The sequence below is a fragment of the Triticum urartu genome, chromosome 5A (assembly GCF_056163025.1).
Source record: "Triticum urartu cultivar PI428250 chromosome 5A, HENAU_Tu73, whole genome shotgun sequence".
Lineage (NCBI taxonomy): Eukaryota > Viridiplantae > Streptophyta > Magnoliopsida > Poales > Poaceae > Triticum > Triticum urartu.
This window is the reverse complement of record NC_141877.1, coordinates 506,127,064-506,133,063: the sequence shown is the minus strand read 5'-3', so window position 1 is coordinate 506,133,063 and position 6,000 is coordinate 506,127,064.

The window sequence follows — 6,000 nt, the reverse complement described above, 5'->3', positions numbered from 1 at the left end:
AGGTACATGCGGAAGTGTGACACATGTGTTGGGCATGAAGCCCGTATAAATAAGCTTCTGTTTAAAGAAGCCCCCAGGTTTAATGAGCGCGGATAGCGCGTCACTTTATGAGCCTTTGAAGGCTATAAGAGAGAGATAGGAGAAGGAGAGAAATGTAAGACAGAAAGTATATAAAAATGGACAGAGGAAGGAGACGAACACAGAGTCCGGCGCTAGGCAGAGAATCTTCGTAGACGGGCTGGTTCCATGGGTTCGGCTCGAGTCGGTTATCCGATGCATCTCGCAGGAGGTATGCTCCACCAGTTAGGACTTGGTCGATTATGAAGGGACCTTCCCACTTGGGCTTGAGTTTGTCCTTTTTCTTCTCCGGCAGGCATAGAACTAATTCGCCAACGTTGTAATTTTTGTCCCGTACTTCTCTGCTTTGGTATCTTCGAGCCTGCTATTGATAGAATGCGGAACAGGCTTTTGCCACATCATGCTCTTCCTCCAAGGCGTCCAAACTGTCCTGCCGGTTGAGCTCGGCTTCTCTTTCTTCGTACATGCGCACTCGAGGTGAGTCATGAATTATGTCGCAGGGCAAAACTGCCTCTGCGCCGTACACTATGAAGAATGGTGTGTATCCGGTGGTGCGATTCAGCGTGGTCCGCAGCCCCCAGAGTACGGAGTCGAGCTCCTCTACCCAGTGCGTATTAGATTCCTTAAGGGACCGCACTAATCTGGGTTTGATGCCGCTCATGATAAGACCATTTGCACGTTCGACCTGGCCGTTGGTTTGTGGGTGATAGACGGAAGCATAATCGAGCTTGATGCCCATATTTTTTCACCAGAGTTTTACCTCATCGGCCATAAAGTTCGTGCCGTTATCAGTGATGATGCTGTGGGGGACGCCGTAACGGTGTACAACCCCAGATATAAAGTCTATCACTGGTCCGGATTCGTCCGTCTTAACAGGCTTAGCTTCTATCCATTTGGTGAACTTATCCACCATGACCAGTAAATATTTTTTCTTGTGGGTTCCGCCTTTAAGGGGTCCAACCATGTCAAGCCCCCAGACCGCGAAGGGCCAAGTGATGGGGATAGTTTGGAGGGCGGTGGGTGGCATATGGCTTTGGTTTGCAAAAAGCTGGCAACCGACGCATCGTTGGACTAAGTCCTGGGCGTCTGCCTAGGCCGTCAGCCAATAAAAGCCTGTACGGAAGGCCTTGCTTACAAGGGACCGAGCTACAGCGTGATGTCCGCCGAGTTCGGCATGAATTTCAGCCAGGAGGTTCCGCCCTTCCTCTTCGGAGATGCACCTTTGAAGGACTCCGGTAGTGCTTTTCTTATAAAGCTCTCCCTCATGGACTTTATAGGCTTTAGATCGCCGCACTATGCAGCATGCCTCATTTTGGTCCTCAGGGAGTTCCTGCCTGGTAAGGTAGGCGAGGAATGGTTCTGTCCACGGGGCGATGACAGCCATTATTACATGGGCTGAAGGTGTTATTTCATTGGCAGAGCCTCCAATTGAGTCAGAGTGTTCGGTGTCGGGCAGTGTGGTTGGGTCCGGGCTGCTATTGCCAGGTTCCCCTTCCCATACTACGGACGGCTTGAACAGCCTTTCCAAGAAGATGTTGGGGGGGGGGACTACATCGCGTTTTGCGCCGATGCGTGCCAGGACATCTGCCGCCTGATTATTTTCCCGGGCTATATGGTGAAATTCGAGCCCTTCGAACCAAGCTGACATTTTTAGGACGGCGTTGCGATAAGCTACCATTTTTGGATCCTTGGCATCAAAGTCTCCATTTATTTGGTATATTGCGAGGTTCGAGTCCCCGCACACCTCTAGGCGTTGAGTGCCCATGGATACTGCTATCCGGAGACCATGTAAAAGGGCCTCATATTCGGCTGCGTTGTTGGAGTCTCTGTACATTATCTGGAGTACATATTGACTGTGTCTCCTATGGGGGACGTCAAAACGACGCCAGCCCCTAGACCGGCCAACATTTTGGAGCCGTCGAAGTACATGACCCAGTTTGAATATGTGCCGTACTCTTTAGGGAGTTCGGCCTCCATCCATTCTGCGACGAAGTCGGCCAAAACTTGCGACTTGATAGTTCACCGTGGCTTGTAATTTATGTCGAACGGGAGGAGCTCAATGGCCCATTTTGCAATCCGGCCCGTCGCATCGCGGTTATTTATAATATCGTTAAGTGGCACTTCCGAGGCTACTGTTATTGAACACTCTTGAAAGTAGTGTCGCAGCTTCCGGGATGCCATAAATACCGCGTACGCAATCTTTTGATAGTGCGGGTACCATGACTTGCACGGAGTAAGGAAAGTGGACACATAATAGACCAGCTTTTGAAGGGGGACTTTGTGTCCGTCCGTTTCTCGTTCGACGACGAGCACTGCGCTTACGACCTGATGGGTCGCTGCAATGTATAATAGCATTGGTTCGCCAATGCTTGGTGCGGCCAGGACTGGGTTTGTTGCCAAGATGGCTTTTATTTCGTCGAGTCCGGCCATGGCTGCATCCATCCACTCAAAGTGTTCGGTGCGCCGAAGGAGGCGGTAAAGGGGTAGGGCCTTTTCTCCTAAGCAGGAGATAAAGCGGCTTAGAGCCGCCACGCATCCGGTTAATTTTTGTATTTGTTTGAGGTCCTTAGGGATATCCAATTGTGATAGAACTCGGATCTTGGCTGGATTTGCTTCAATTCCTCTACCGGATACAATGAAGCCCAAGAGCTTTCCGGCTGGAACACCGAAAACACATTTTTCCGGGTTGAGCTTGATGTCGTATGTTCGGAGGTTATCGAATGTTAGCTTCAAGTCGTCTACTAGAGATTCGACATGTCTTGTTTTAACGACCACATCATCTACATATGCCTCCACTGTTTTGCCAATCTGGTTTGCCAAACATGTCTGAATCATGCGCTGATATGTTGCACCGGTGTTTTTGAACCCGAAGGGCATTGTGTTGAAGCAGAATGGGCCGTATGGTGTGATGAATGCCGTTGCGGCTTGGTCTGACTCTACCATCTTTATTTGATGGTAGCCGGAGTATGCGTCGAGGAAACACAACGAATCGTGTCCTGCGGTAGCGTCGATAATTTGATCGATGCAGGGGAGAGGGAAGGGATCCTTTGGGCAAGCCTTGTTAAGGTCTTTGAAATCAACGCACAGGCGCCAGGATTTGTCCTTCTTTGGTACCATCACCAGATTTGCTAGCCAGTCCGGATGTTTGATATCTTTGATGAATCCGGCCTCCAATAGCTTGGCTAGTTCCTCTCCCATGGCCTGTCTCTTAGGTTCGGAAAAACGCCGAAGAGCCTGTTTGACTGGCTTGAATCCTTTTAGGATATTTAAGCTGTGTTCGGCCAGCCTGCGTGGGATTCCTGGCATGTCTGAAGGGTGCCAGGCGAAAATGTCCCAGTTCTCTCATAGGAACTCTCGCAGTGCGGCATCTACATCAGGGTTTAACTGTGCCCCGATGGAAGCTGTTTTATTGGGGTCCGTTGGATGGACCTGGAATTTGACTATTTCGTCCGCTGGTTTAAAGGAGGTGGACTTGGATCTTTTATCGAGTATCACATCGTCCCTATTCACAGTGGAGCGCAGTGCAGTCAGTTCCTCAGCCGCTAGGGCTTCGGATAGCGCCTCGAGGGCCGGTGTGGCTGTCTTGTTTTCGGTGCGGAGTGCTATGTCCAGATCACTAATGAGAGTGATGATTCCGTTAGGCCCAGGCATCTTGAGCTTCATGTACCCGTAATGGGGTATTGCTTGGAAGACTGTAAACGCTTCCCGCCCTAGCAGAGCGTGATATCTGCTACTAATGGGGCCACCTGGAACGTGACCTCTTCGGACCTGTAATTATCCGGCGTGCCGAACACCACATCTAGTGTGATTTTTCCTGTACAACGCACTTCCCGACTGGGGATTATTCCTCTAAAGGTTGTGCTGCTTCGCTCAATGCGGTTCCAGTCTATTTCCATTTTTTGAAGGGTTTCCTCATAAATGAGGTTCAATCCGCTGCCGCCATCCATGAGTACCTTGGTAAGATGAAAGACGTACACTATTGGACTGAGGACCAATGCGGCTGGTGCTCGGGCTGTTCGGAATTTAGGTTCGTCACTGGCGTTAAAAGTAATAGCCGTGTCACTCCATGGGTTTATCGTTGCTACTTGGTAGACTTCAGCAAGGCCGCGGAGTGTTCTTTTTCACATATTATTTGAAGCGGAAGTCTCGAAGACTGTTAGTACCGTACTGGTTTCTCTGGGGTGTCTTTCTGTGGCTTCTGGAATTAGAAGATCTTCGCCAATTTTTGCCACCTGCTGGAGTATCCAACATGTTCTAAGGCTGTGAGTTGGTGTGGCGCCCTCTGCACTGTGAATTTTATAGTGTCCATCAAGCCATCCTTCTAGTATGGTTCCGTGCCCTGTAGAGGGCTTTTGCTTTTTGGTATTGAACCCGGGTGTCTGACGATGATGCACCCTTTTATTTCGGACCGGGTTTGTATTCAAGGCCGGATTGTCCCAAAATTTTGTTTCGGTTATCCAGGCGCTTTCCATCGCACAGTACTTTCGTACTATGGACGCCAAGTCAGCAAAGCGTGTAATATCACGGCGACTTATGGCGTTGAGGATTCCCTTGTCCGTGCAATTATTGCAGAAGAATGAAATTGCGTCTTCCTCGTGGCAGTCCTTTATCCTGTTCATAACCAGGAGGAATCTGGCCCAGTAATGATGTGCTGTTTCTTCGGGCTCTTGCCTAATTTGGGATAGATCGCTTATGTACGGGTGGGTGGGTGGAATCAAATCCGAAACCTCACCCAATCTGAGACCCAGGGGCCAAGGAGTTTCCAAACTCGGACGTTGGGATTCTTGGATGCGGCCCAATGAATCTAGTCCGACGCCTGACTTTAAGTTCATGTCTTGAGTGATATCCTCCCCTCCACGGGTATCCAGCTTGGAGGGATCGGGAATCCAGACATAGCTAGTCCTTAAGATAGATGAAGGGTCGCCGCATTGTCCCTCTACCACGGCAACGTGATGGGTGACCTGGGGAGAGTTAATCTTTCTCAGATCGGGTTTAGGCCCAATCTAGTCGTAATCCGTAGCGACTCCCAGGGCGGCGATGCGATCCAAGAGCTCGTTTAGGGAAGAGAGCTCCATTGGATCTAGCTGCTCGGGGAATTCTGAGCTGACGTGAAGATTGCTTTCGATGACCCGAGATGTCATCGTCAGCGCAGCAGCCAAACGGGCGGTCATAAGGAAACCGCCTAGCCAGAGAGTTTGGCCGACAGCCAAAGCTCCCTTAGCAACGGTGCCATCTTTAAAGACGGGATGAGGCATCCTTCTTGAGGGTGACGACACAGAGGAACTCTCAATGAAAGCACCAATGTCGGTGTCAAAACCGGCGGATCTCGGGTAGGGGGTCCCGAACTGTGCGTCTAGGTCGGATGGTAACAGGAGGCAGGGGACACGATGTTTTACCTAGGTTCGGGCCCTCTTGATGGAGGTAAAACCCTACGTCCTGCTTGATTAATATTGATGATATGGGTAGTACAAGAGTAGATCTACCACGAGATCAGAGAGGCTAAACCCTAGAAGCTAGCCTATGGTATGATTGTTGTTCATCCTACGGACTAAAAACCTTCGGTTTATATAGACACCGGAGAGGGCTAGGGTTACACAGAGTCAGTTACAATGGTAGGAGATCTACATATCCGTATCGCCAAGCTTGCCTTCCACGCTAAGGAAAGTCCCTTCCGGACACGGGACGAAGTCTTCAATCTTGTATCTTCATAGTCTAGGAGTCCGGCCGAAGGTATAGTCCGACCATCCGGACACCCCCTAATCCAGGACTCCCTCAGTCACTGAGGCCATCAAGAAGATTTTGAACGAGTCGGAAGCTGTCTGTCGCCAAACCGGACTAGCCCCTTTTTATACACAAAACAAACCGCTTGATGTGAGTATTGTTCCTCCGCTTTACACTTAATATCCTTATACTGTACAATCC